The sequence below is a fragment of the Cupressus sempervirens genome, chromosome 3 (assembly GCF_028749045.1).
Source record: "Cupressus sempervirens isolate cs-2001-9-10 chromosome 3, ASM2874904v1, whole genome shotgun sequence".
NCBI lineage: Eukaryota > Viridiplantae > Streptophyta > Pinopsida > Cupressales > Cupressaceae > Cupressus > Cupressus sempervirens.
The window spans coordinates 716,509,590-716,523,473 of record NC_143120.1 but is presented as its reverse complement, the minus strand read 5'-3'; the positions used below and the strand labels follow the sequence as shown (position 1 = coordinate 716,523,473).

Genomic DNA, 13,884 nt, shown 5'->3' with positions numbered 1-13,884 from the left:
AAAATACCATGTTCTTTTAGGTGAGAATGACATGTCTCTTTGGTTGTGGTAAAAGTGGAGATTTTATTCAAATTTGATTCGCTAAAATATATAGGAACCATCTCTTTGGTTGTGGTTGTTACCGTAGCGATATGTTTTGATTTAGTAGTTGAAGAAACATGACCATAAACTTGTTGATATAAAGTATTTTCACCTATTATAATATCACATAGCTTCTATAGTTGGGAGAGATAGTAGAAGAGTTTTATCAACAAAATAATTGGTAAAATATTCTAATAGATATTCAAAAGTAATAATATTAGGAAGAAGTGATTTGGAACTATGTATAAAGGTATTATTTTAGATAACAATCTTGTTGAAATTTAAAAGTCTAAGTTAGCTCTAAGTTTATTGAATGTCCATGAATTTATCAATGAATTTGCAATACTCTTCCAATTAAATCATATAAATATAGCAAGATCGTTGGGGTGCTATATTCATAAAAAAATTAATAATATTTTATCTAAATTTATTTTAAATAGATATCTCTTTCAATATTTGTATTTTTAGGAAAGGTCTTTTGGCATCACGAATGTAAATTACATTTGACAAAGTAGAGGAGATAGTATATCTACAAGATGGAGCTTCTTAACCAATTTTCCATTGAGATGCTAAACTCTCTAATATTCTCTTGATTGAAAAACTCTCCCACAAATTTGGAGACTTTACGATTTCTAATCATATCTCCACTTTTAATAGCACAAGTGTCACCAGTAATATTAGGGGAACAAAGAGTTATATGTATCATGAATATTTCTTAACACATCAACTCGAAGAAAACAATTATTTATATGGTTTTGGTATAGTCTTATTTAAATTTTTAACAATAAGAAAATTCATATTTGAACAAAATTACAATAATAATATGAGTTTAAATAGTTCATTTCTTTCTAGAATCAACCAAATTGAATTGCAAAAAAATTAAATAACAAAAGTAGTAGAGAAGGAAAAGTTGCATATATTGGAGGCATAACAAGTATAACAATATAATATATTAGTTTAGAAATGTGGAAGACACCATTAAAGGAGGTGGTGTAGGAACTTGTTAGGGTGAGAAGTGACATAAGAATGATAACAAGTCATAGTAATAATTCAAATATTGAATCTATCTTTAAGAAATAGTATTACTTATTTTGAAGCATATATATAGTAGCCAAGAGAGACAGGGGGTTGACCCCAAAGTACAAAAAGGCTGAAAGATCAGTCAGAGGTTACCTCCCTATCATCTAACCAACACCAGTTTTATACTTCAAAAAACTAACATAATCCATAACAACCCTAACAACATCAATCCTAATGTGATCAAGCAGATAAATAGGAAAAGTATTCCAATAGTAAAACAACATACTAGTACTAACAGTCCAACAATTAAACTTATATAAATAACAAAAAGTCCCATAGGGCATTAAGCTTAGATTAAACGATATCATTATAGCAAAAAGAAAAATAGCTAATTGGGTTTACTGCCCTCCTTATCAGGTTTCTCAACATCTTTCGTCTCAAGTCCATCCCTATCCACAATCACCCCTTCTCCTTGCCAGGTTTATCAAGGAGGGTCTTTAGCCAACCATCCACCAAGAAGCCATATATGGAGTGGGAAGTCTTGCTCTCCTCGCCCAAGTCCTTCACATCCTTATTCACCTGTAGAAAGTAAAAGGTGGTAGCCACATAATAGAATTACTTGTTGTCAATTCACTATTATGTTATTTTATATAATAGAATTATATGTTGACTATTTAATTTGGAGTTCTTTGAGAATAAAAAAGTATTGTGTTGTACTTTATTAATGAATCTGACTCCAAATGAACTAGGAGCAATCAAAATAATTTCTTTTCTAATTAGAAACTCCAATATTTTTTGTTTCTCTAATTTCCATTATAATATTTATGAAAGTCCAAGCTATGGGAGCTTCAAAGTATAATGTTTGTAAACAATATCTATGTTAGAAAATACAAATCCATTCAAAGTATTTTAAGTATTTTACAAGTTAACATTGGTTTTTCTATTTTTAGATGTAATGAAAATACATATGATAAAATTCAAGGTCTTAGAACAAACAAATAATGGTCTATAAAATGACATTCTTTCAGGAATCTTCCATTGCTAAAGAGGTGAATTAATTATTAACTATCTTGAGTTTCTTTGAAGCTTCAACAAATTTAGATTTAATGCACTCCTTGTCCAATTACTATACAACAAAGTTCCATTGAAGAATGCCAATCAACATCTCCTGAGATAGGTTTGAATATTGATAAACAAGAATTTCATCAACATAATCAAAGAGGCAAAAATATCTGTATAATTTTTTTTTAATTTTTTAAAGTCCTCTTTTAGCATTTGATGAGATGAATGCCTCAATCCAATAGATTTCACTTTTCTAGTCTAATTTTTCCGAGACCTTTGGAGATAGTAATAATTGTTTGATGTGTCCTCTATTTTGTCTTGAGAGGCAATAAAAATCATGACAAGCTGAGATGATAAATGTATCTAGTCATGAGGGATCCCTAGTACCTGAGCTCTAGAAGGTGAATAAGGAAAATACCAAAATTGAAATATATAGCTTAGGCATTGTCCTTCTTGATATACTGATTGGTGAGAGACAAGGCATACATGAGAGTTGTTGGGAGTTTGTGCATTTTTCATCCTTTTGAGGAGTGGCATACTAGTGGATAGTGCCTTGAAACATGTTTAGATTAAGAGGGAAATGATAAATCCTATAGATGATGGATTTCTATGGTTGGATGTGCTCCTTCTCTATCTATCATAACATATATGAAATTGATCAGTAGATAACATGAATAGATAAGGGCTAAGGCTTATTCTTCCTTGTATTCCCTTATTGATTCTAGGACTGTGGTTGAACTTGGATTTTGTCCCTTTTTCCAACCATTTGTGAATGGTGAATGGTTATAGAAATGTTTTTAATTCAAATATTACATCATGACACTTTATTTTATCATTGAATCTCTTCATCCCTATAGCTCTTCTCACACAAGCAAGCTCCTCCACCACATCTTTCATTGATGGCCTCTTCATCATTTCTACATTAATACATTTCCTTTCTATTCTCACCATACCCTTAATCTATTACATGTTTCTCTACCCCACTGACTTATTTTTTATTTTTTACTTTTTACTTTTTTTATCAGTACTCCCTCATGGATTTGTTGTTTAATATTTTTGTGAGATGATTTTGGTTGAGCCTAAATAGAAATCAATTGTATAAACCCATCTTGTTGTTGTAACTTTCCTCAAAGAAGAGTTCCATAACTTTTAAAATATCAACTATGATTACACCAAAATGGTGTACACTATCTTTTTTCTATGAGTTGATATGTTTGGAAATATTGAAGACCCATATAACCCATTATTTGTATTATACTAGGGATGACATGTGTTATTTAATGTGGAGATGAGATAAGAAATTCCAAAGTCTACAACTTGGGGGAAATAGTTCTTCAATCAAGAGAAGTTTATATGATATTATATCTATGTGGAAAATCGGTTGAGATGCTTTTAATATAGATATATTAAATTCTTTGCTCTTTATATTACAATTTGTATACATGATGGCCAAGGCAATGACATTTTATAATAATGTAAATGCTAAAAGATATTTTTATTAGGGTGCTTTTTAGTGGTGAATACTCATAATTTTGTGAATTTTAGAAATCTTTTGCTAGTAATTTGGCTAATAATTTAAGATTTAATGCAACCTAAATCGCCACATTCTTATTAAATTTAGTTCTAAATATTTAAAATCACTCAATAATTTATTTTATTAAAAAAATTAAACTCAAATATTCGCCACAATATTCAATACATGATTAGATTTGATTCACCTAAATATTATATATTATCAGAGAAATTAAAATTAATTCACCAATAATTATCATAATTATTAGTTACTTTAGAGATATATTATCAATATTTAGTTTTCACTATTGATTTAAAATATAATGTAATTATCCTCATAATTTCCATGAGACAAACATGTTCAATTTTGATTTGTAATTTTCTATGATGATTAGCGAACTTCCTATTATTATTGAGATTCGCCAATATTTTCTACTCAAAAATTATGATTCCAAAATAATCGCTAGTGTAAATAATATTTAAAATTAAAAAATTGAGAGATTCATTGATAAAAATAATTTGATTTTTCAAAATAATGAAATATTCGCCAATAATTTATATCTTTTTCTGTAGAGTGGTTTCTTAAAGTTTACCCTGATTTCTATTCTAGAAATAAATTCAGATAACTAAAATGGTTATTTATTATGGATACAACACCCCAAAAATCTAACTATTTGTCTATTAGAGTATTGCACCTTCATAATGAAATTCACAATCAATATCTTGGATTAGAGATTTTTTGGACCTTTTAATGACTACAAGAGTACCATCTAAGAGAATGTTTGTGTTTGTGGTTACGATGAAACCAATTCCCATAACCAATTGTTATGAATAGCTACTAGAAGGTCTTGAGAATTCTATTGTTGAGAAAACTCTTAGAATTTATCTTGCCACTGTAGAAGTCATGTGCTATTGCAACAGGGGATAATACTTTCCCTCAAAAAGTTTTAGGTTGCATTGCTTTAGCCACCAAACAAAAAAAGATGTTGCTAGGGTAATAACCACATATGAGGAGATATATTCTCAATATTTTATTAGATCTGATTTTGAAACAAAAATTTGGTTATCTTATAAATATTTTTGAATATCTTAATGGTAGATAATAGTTATAAGATTAATACATGCAACATGTTTTAAATCTTGTTACTAATAAAGAGAGAAACCTAGCTATGTCTTTGCAACCAATGTTCAAGGTACGCCCTTTTGCCAAGTGGGGGATAGACTTTATTGGGCCATTTTCTACTATTCATATGTTCATATTGTTAGCCACTGATTATTGAACAAGGTGGACATAAGTGGAGACATTTTGGAACTGCACAACCCAAGTGATTGCCAACTTTCTTTAAGAACACATCCTCATCAGATTTGGATGCCCTTTTTTTTATATGTGATAACAAATCATCCTTTACATTAATTCTCGTTACTTAATAGTGTTAGAATCTTTAGAATAATTGAGAGGGGGGAGGGTGAATCAGTTATTCAAGGTCCAAATATACCAATTTAAAACTTTTCACTTAGTGTAGTGAACCCATTAAACATTTATATATGTATGTGTATCCAAGCTTATTACCAATACTTGCAAGATATTGTTAAATCAACATGCAACAATAAAACATGAAACATAAAAACTCATCCATACACTTGAGACAATGATTTAACGTGGAAATACAATTTGGGAAAAACCACCAGTAACATGCTACTCCTGTTTCACTCTTCTGAAGTGATGCCCTGTAAAAGGCCAACCTTGTTAAAGGTTACAACACACACTGTTAAATGTAACCCAGTTAATAGATTTCAATCACCTTGTTAAAAGTGAGCTTGGTTAAAGGACTTTAGGCCATTCACTTGGAATGCCACCCTGTTAAATGATTTTCTAATGACTGTTAAGTCAACCTTAGTCCAAAGGATTTTACCTTAACTGATACAATTGTTAGAGAGTACAGTAGAGTATTTGATCTGACATAACTTACAACTTGTCTTGATGATTCTAGATCACAATTCAATCCTTAAATTTGCTTGGCTTTCATTCTTTGCAACTCTAACAACTTTTCCACCCTTCAAGCTTTTGTCTTCTTCAGCCTTCTTGCTTGGTATGCCAATGTAGTGACTACTATGGTCACTTGACAAAGCAGAGTCTCTGATCTCTGTTCTTCTTTGGTTTTTTCTAACCTTCTCTATGTCTTCTTCTTGACACCACACTCCCACAACTCTTTTTGCTTCATGACTAGACAGTCCTTAAATAGGAAATTAGAATACTTTGCCATTTTTCATCATCCAATTAGGGTTTAGATAGATTAGGTAGGATATAATGTATCTACCCCATACCTTGTCTCTTTTAGAAATTTCTCTTAGAATCCATTGGAAATTCGCCCAAAACAGTTCACCTCAAATTCCATACCACCAACTCATCAATCTTATTTTCTACTTGGTTTATAGACTTAAAGAAAACAAATTTGTTAGCTCAGATTTGGTGAATCTTTGACTTTTCAAATAGTGTAGCAGCTCGGCATTATTATCGCTCTGATGCTCGACATATATTGCATTGCTCATCATCTATTGTGTTTCCACTCGGCATCAACTGCGATTTACTGATGCTCGACACCTATTGTATTTTGCTCGGCACTGTGTTACTTGACACATACTGGAATTTTCTTTTTCTCAGCACCAATTGACTTTCTGCTCAACATGACTTATCTTTGCTCGGCACCTACTACCAAGTTGGTCAAGCTTTGCAGACAATCTTAGTGTTTCTTATTCTTCTAAAGTTTCTGAGTATGGCCAAACTTTGTAACTTCAAGTAGATTATCAATATATCATTTCACCATTGTCTTAACTAATCTTTGAACTTCATTTCATTACTATAACTCAACCTTTCCTCTAGGTGTTGTTGTTACATCTTATTGATTATATCCTCTTCATCAATCAACTAAATAATAGTCTTTGGATCTTATAAGCAATTGTCTCACCAACAAATAGCAGGTTTGACATCAGTGACAAAATAATGATTGAAACACATATTACTTCATGAATCTCCCTATTTCAACAATTTTTTTCAGCAATGATCTTTTCAATCGGATCTCAACAATCTCTCTCTTTGGCATTGATGACAAACCAAACTGATCAACCAAAACATCTGAATGGTAACACATGTTATTTGACCATTATGAGTAGGTCAAAAATAGTAAGGCAATACCAAAAAGAAAAACTATCTCAAAAGTGCTTCTTTCATCAACAATTTCCAACTTCTAAGTAAATTACAAATTCATTTCATTCTTACTAATGATTCCTTCAGAATTTCTTTTCCCTTATAGCTCCCTCTTACAGGATAGAGTAGGATTTATCCCATATGTTTTCACCTTTGATCAACAATACCAACCTTTTGATACACTTAGATTTGTCTCTTATGTTTCTTTCTATTGCTCCTCTTTAGCTATGCTCGTGCAATTTTTCTTTGTTAGTTTCTTTTTCTCCCTCGTAGGTTACTAATTAGTTTTTGCTATTTCTCCCTCTTTGACAACAATACTAAAGACATATTATCTTAACATTTTGTCATGTAGATATAAAATTTGCAGTATCTCCAGTTTCTCCCTTCTTCACCTTATTTTGGCTGATATGAGATTTTAGTACTTTGATTACTTCAGGCAAGACCTAAAGTAAGATCCTCTGCAACAATTTATGTCATTCAGCAATCAACCTATTTGATGCGGGGCAATCCCTATGTTGCTTAAGTAGCCTTTGATAGAGGTATCACCCCTAACTTACCTCTTAGATATTTATATGCATCCTTAGGTAATGGTTTTGTGAAGATGTCAGCAATTTGTTCCTTGGTATTGACATATTCCATCTTCACTTCTTTGTTTTCAACTAGCTCTCTTACATAATGATACTTGATTGCAATGTGCTTAGTTTTGACATGCGTTACTGGATTCTTTGAGATGTTTATAGCACTGGTGTTATCACAATGAAGTATCACAGGTTTTGTTATTTCTTCCTTCATTCTTTTGAGCAGATGTTTGATCCATACAATGTTTGTGCAGTTTATAGTAGCAGCTACATATTCAGTTTCAGCTGTGGATTGTGAGGTACAACTTACTTTGCTTTTTACTAGTCCAGGTAACTAGTGTCTTGCCTAAGAAAAGTGCTCCTCCACTGGTTCTTTTTCTATCATCTATATTACCTCCCCAATCAGCATCAATGTATGCTCTTAAATTAAACTTTTCATTCTTTTTGTAGTATAGGCCAAACTCTTCTGTTCCTTTCAAGTATCTCATTATTCTTTTCATTGCCATCAAATAATTTTCTCTGGGATTTGTAGAGAATCTTGCAACTATTCCCACTCATAATGCAATATTAGGTATGCTATGTACAACATATTGCAACTTACCAATCATTGACCTATAAAGTGTTTGGATTACTTCAACAAAATCATCATTCTTTGATAGTTTGTCCTATAACCATGGGTGTGCTTACTAGTTTTGAATCTTCTAGTCCAAATATTTTTAGTATTTCCTTGATGTACTTTGACTGGGTAACAAATATGTCATACTTAAGTTGATAAACTTGCAGTCCCACAAAGAATTTAATCTCACCAAACATTGACATTTCAAATTCAAGTTTCATTTGATTAGCAAAATCCTTGCATAAAGTATCTTGTCCTCCAAATATTATATCATCAACAAAGATTTCAGATAATAGAATGTCTTTACCTTTTTCTATTTTTATGTATAGATTTCTATTGTCATCAGTTGTTTCAAATCCAATCTTCACAAGATACTTATGAAGTCTTCATACCATGCTCTTGGTGCTTGTTTCAAACCATAAAGAGCTTTGTGTAGTTTACATACCTTTTCCTTATTGTTGTCATCAACAAATCCTTCTAGTTGTTCTATGTAAAGTTCTTTTAGTATGCCATTCAGAAATGCAGACTTAACATCCATCTGATAAACTTTGAAACCTTTGTAGGCAACATCTGCAAGTAATGTTTTAACTCCTTCCATCCTTGCAACAGGGGAAAATGTTCCCCCATAGTCTATTCCTTTTTCTTGTGCATATCCTTTGCAAACTATTTTGACTTTGTTTCTTGTTATTTCTCCATATTCATTTAGTTTGTTCTTGAACACCCACTTGGTACCAATCACATTTTTGTCATTTGGCCTTGGAACTAAACTCCAAGTTTTGTTTTTCACTATTTGATCAATTTCTTCTTCCATAGCTTTGTACCAATCATCATCTTCTAGAGCATCTTTAACTATTTTGGGTTCTTTCTTGCTTAGAAAACATGATTCATTCCTCGGATTATTCCTTGTCATTGGTTTAGCATCTCTATTTCCAATGATTTGATCAGTAGGATGATGTCTTTTAACATATTTGGACAGTCTTGGCTCTGTTCTTGTTTCTTCATTTTGTCTTTCAACCTCTGAGTCATTGTGTATATTTTTGTTAGGTATATTAGCTTCGCTTTCAAGTATACTAACTTTAGAATCAAAATGTGTTGTTTCTTAATTCTATAACTCGGCATCTGAATGCAGCTTGGTTCTCGAATTCAACTTGGCATTCACTGGCTGTGACTTGGCTGTTATTGAAACTTGTTGTTGGATCCCCACTTGATTGACTACTTCTTCAGCAGACATTCCTTCATAGAAGTATGCAAATGATTTGTATTCTTCTAGTGTTTTGATGGGTTCATCATCATGAACTTTTGTATAATCATCAAAATTTACATAGCACTTTCCACAATTTTATTAGCATTAGTAATCAAACACTTGTATGCTTTGCTTCTTGTGGAGTAGCCAAGGAACCTACTTTCATCACTTTTTGCATCAAATTTACCATTTCTTATATCTTTGAGTATATAGCATTTGTTCCCAAATACTTTAAAATATTTTACATTGGGTGTATATCCATACCATAATTCAAAGGGTGTTGGATTAGTACCTTTCTTGGTTTGCACTCGGTTCAAGTTATAACCAACTGTACTCACAGCTTCTCTCCAGTATTTTAGGGCAACATTCTTTTCCATCATAAGTGTTCTAGCATAGTCCATTATTGACCTATTTTTTCTTTCAACAATTCCATTCTGTGGAGGGGTTTTTGGTGCATTGCTTGTCTTTTGATTCCTTTGTCATTGCAAAACATCTTAAATTCCTTGGATGTGAATTCTCCTCCTTTGTCTAATCTTAAAAATTTTAGGCTCTTGTTTCTTTTTCAACTCTTGCCAAAAACCACTTAAACATTTGAAAGACATCAAATTTTTGTTTCAAAAACATGACTGTCATCATCCTAGAGTAGTCATCTACAAACAACATTATATACTTGTCTCATTTCTAACTTGGCACTTCTAAGGTCCACACAAATCAGTATGGACTATCTCTAGTATTTCTTTAGAGGTATAAGTTTTACTTTTGAAACTTGACTTAGTCATTTTTCCTAGCTAACATTGTTTGCATATCATATTGTCAGGGTTTTTCAATTTGGACAAACCTCTAACTTTCTTCAAATTGCTAATATGTATCAAGTTGTCTAAGTTGACATGACACAATCTTCTATGCCATAACCATCCATCATCAAATTTCATTATAAGACAAGTAGCATCCTCTATATCAAGGTAAATAGATTACTTCTAGTTTGGTCTCCTTTTCTTATTAGGTTTCCACTTTTTTCATATATCATGGTAGTCTTGTTTCCAAATTCAACTTTGCATCCTACATTGCTTAGTTGTGGCACACTCAACAGATTATAATTCAATCCTTCAACATAGTAAGCATTATCACGAGATCTTTTCTGTGATTTTAATGGAACCTTTTCCTTTTATTAGACATGGAGCATTATTACCAAATATAACACTATTTCCATCATAATGATTTAAGGTAAGGAACTTACTTTTATCTCTTGTCGTGTGATGTGAGCATCCATTGTCAATGATGCACTTGTCATTTTTGTTTACACAAGTCATAAGTGTAGTTGCCTCCTCTTCATCAGATTCATCCTTCATTACAAGGTATACTACTTCATCATCATGTTCATCAGATTCATCTTCTTCAACAATGTAACACTTTTTCCCTTTGTCTTTATAATCTCCATTGTCATTTTTTCTTATGTTTTGTACTTGTTTCCTTACCTAAAGTTTTTCTTTTGTGTACATGATCTCGTAGCAATATGACCAACTTCATTGTAATTGAAACAAATGCTAGGTAACTTACCTCTGAATTTTCCTTTACCTTTGTGAAATCTTCTTACCAATAGTGCTTCCAATTGTTCAACATCTTCTTCATCTGTATCACTATCACTAGATGCATGCTTTATCTCTCTTTTCTTCTTCTGCTTCTTCTCATCAGAATCTTTCAACAACAATTTTTCCTTAAAAGTAGATTCTAGACTTTCTGGTTTGTAATTGTCAAAATTTGATAACTCAAAAGCAGCGAGTCTTCCTACTAGACCTTCAAGAGTTAGATTATTTCCTAGAATGCATCTCAATTCTTGTATAATAGATACGCTAATGGAATAGACAGGTAGTAATGTTCTCAAGACTTTATTTAACACAGTATCATCATCTATGTGACTAGTAGCACCTTTTATTGTACTAACGACTTCTTTTATTCTAGCAACATATTGAGCAATGTTCTCACCGTCTTCCATTCTCATGTCATCGAATTTACCTCTGAGACTTTCTGACTTAGTGCTTTGAACATTTTTGTCTCCTCCATAGATGGTTTGCAAGGCATCCCACATCTTCTTTGTAGTGTCACATCCCTTGATGTCATCAAATTCTGCATAGCTGAGAGCAGAGACAATCTCCAACATTGCTTGATTATGTTATTTCTTCTTTTTCATATCTTCTACAGTAGGGGCTCTAGCAAGATCAACATGCTCTACTGAAATAGTGGATTGCGCATGATCTCCTATTCCTCCAAGATGTAGTTTCATTAGGCTTTGCCATGCAAAGAAATTATCTCTATTAAGCTTGGGTACTTCTCTCTTGTACATCTTGATCTTTGTGCTTCTAGTACTTTCAAACTAGTTTAGTCAGCAAACAGAGCTTTGATACCAATTGTTAGAATATTTAGAATAACTAGGAGTGGGGGTGAATCAGTTATTCAAGGTCTAGATGTACCAATTTAAAATTTTTCACTTAGTTTGGTGAACCCATTAAACATTCATATCTATATGTGTATCCAAGCTTATTATCAATAATTGCAAGTTACTGTTAAATCAACATGCAACAATAAAACATAAAACATAAAAACTCATCCACACACTTGACACAGTGATTTAACGTGGAAACTCAATTTGGGAAAAACCATCAGTAACATGCTACTCCTTTTTTACACTTCTGAAGTGATGCCCTGTGAAAGGCCAACCTTGTTAAAGGTTACAACACACATTGTTAACTGTGACCCGGTTAAGGGATTTCAATCACCCTGTTAAAAGTGAGCTTGGTTAAAGGACTTTAGGCCATTCACTTGGAATGCCACCTTGTTAAAGGATTTTCTAATGACTATTAAGTCAACCTTAGTCCAAAGGATTTTACCCTAACCAATACAATTGTTAGAGAGTACAGTAGAGTATTTGATCTGACATAACTTACAAATTGTCTTGATGATTCCAGATCACAATTCAATCCTTAAATTTTCTTACCTTTAAATCTTTGCAACTCTAATAGCTTGTCCACCCTTCAAGCTTTTGTCTTCTTCAGCCTTCTTTCTTGGTATGCCAATGTAGTGACTACTGTGGTCACTTGACAAAGTAGATTCTCTATTCTCTGTTCTTCTTTGGTTTTTTCTGACCTTCTCTATGTCTTCTCTTTGACACCACACTCCACAACTCTTTTTGCTTCATGATTAGACATTCCTTAAATAAGAAATTAGAATACTTTGCCATTTTTCATCATCCAATTATGGTTTAGATGGATTAGGTAGGATACAATGTATCTACCCCATATCTTGTCTCTTCTAGAAACTTCTCCTACAATCTGTTTGAAATTCACCCAAAACGGTTCACCTCAAATTTTGTACCACCAGCTCATCAGTGTTATCTTCTACCTAGTTCACAGACTTGAAGAAAATAAAATTTTTGGCTCAGATTTGGTGAATCTTTGACTTTTCAAATAATCCAGCAGCTTGAAATTATTATCCCTCTAATGCTCGACACATACTGCGTTACTTAGCATCTATTGTGTTTTCACTCAGCATCAACTGTGATTTACTAATGCTTGGCACCTATTGCATTTTTCTTGGCACTAACATCAAGAATGAAACCATTAGGAGACATATACCAAATTTCTCATGGAAAATGCCTACGAGTATAAAAATCATGGCATGCAATTGTTTTCATTAACAAAATGGATACCAATCCAAATTACATCAGTGAGCACTAGCTTGTTGTTGTGAGTTTTGTGAACACCAACAGTACAATATTCTCTCTTGAACAAGCAAGCTTCAAATGCTAAATAATGTAACAATATTGCAAGTCAAGTAAAGAAACCCTAAGGTCTACACTCTATACTTAACTCTGGGGTTGGATAAATTCATTTATGATGTAATTAGTTGATGATCACTAGGGGACTAACATTAGCCTTTTGTAGAGGATCTATCTACTTTATAAGTGTGAATGGTTTGGCAATTGAATGCTCCATCTGCTTCTAACAATGATTTGGGGAAAAAATATAGATACGGAATGTGAGTTTAGAAATTTAGGCTACTTCTAACTCTGATAATGCAAAAGACTATTAAAAATGAGATGAAACTAAACTAGTCCTTTCTTTGCAAATTGAACTCTGCCATGGAGGGTACTATCTTCTAAGGGTGCATGTATGATTTTCAAATTACTTGTGCTCATCAAAACCATTCACTCTACAAATCAATGAATATCAAATGATTGAATTGAAGTGCTTGAAATGGAGTTCAGTCTAACATTACACTATTACTTGCAATCAACAAGTACCAAAAGATATGAACACAAGTTTTATCATGATTCACCAATAATAATATTTTTCATATTTTTGACTACTTAACAACTTCTACTCAACATACAAAGAAAACCTATTCTAAAGAGAAATGTGGAAAAATTGAAACACTCCAAAACATCACAAATATTCACCATGAAATCAACAATGAATTTGGAATTATTTTGGCAACAATTTCACCATCAAATGAATGAGAGAACAAGTGAATGATGAAATGATCCAGATGTCTTCTAGCAATAATATAAGTG

At 32.2% G+C, this 13,884-nt stretch overlaps 1 protein-coding gene and 1 long non-coding RNA gene across 12 annotated transcripts in view; one reads left to right on the top strand and one right to left on the bottom strand.

Annotated features, from left to right (window-relative positions):
• LOC149568773 (uncharacterized) overlaps positions 1 to 13,884 on the top strand; it is a 105,809-nt gene that overhangs the window by 70,917 nt on the left and 21,008 nt on the right. The window contains exon 3 of one of the 11 annotated variants that reach the window (XM_089821666.1): positions 7,317 to 7,415. The exons of the other annotated variants lie outside the window; for them this stretch is intronic. The gene's annotated coding sequence lies outside the window, so the exon portion shown is untranslated. Of the gene's footprint in view, positions 1 to 7,316; positions 7,416 to 13,884 lie in introns of those variants that run through there. 11 annotated transcript variants of the gene reach the window in all.
• The window catches only part of LOC149568774 (uncharacterized), a 29,856-nt gene continuing 17,251 nt past the window's right edge, over positions 1,280 to 13,884 (bottom strand). The window contains exon 3 of the long non-coding RNA XR_016362650.1: positions 1,280 to 1,680. This is a non-coding gene — a long non-coding RNA (uncharacterized LOC149568774). The remainder of the gene's footprint in view (positions 1,681 to 13,884) is intronic.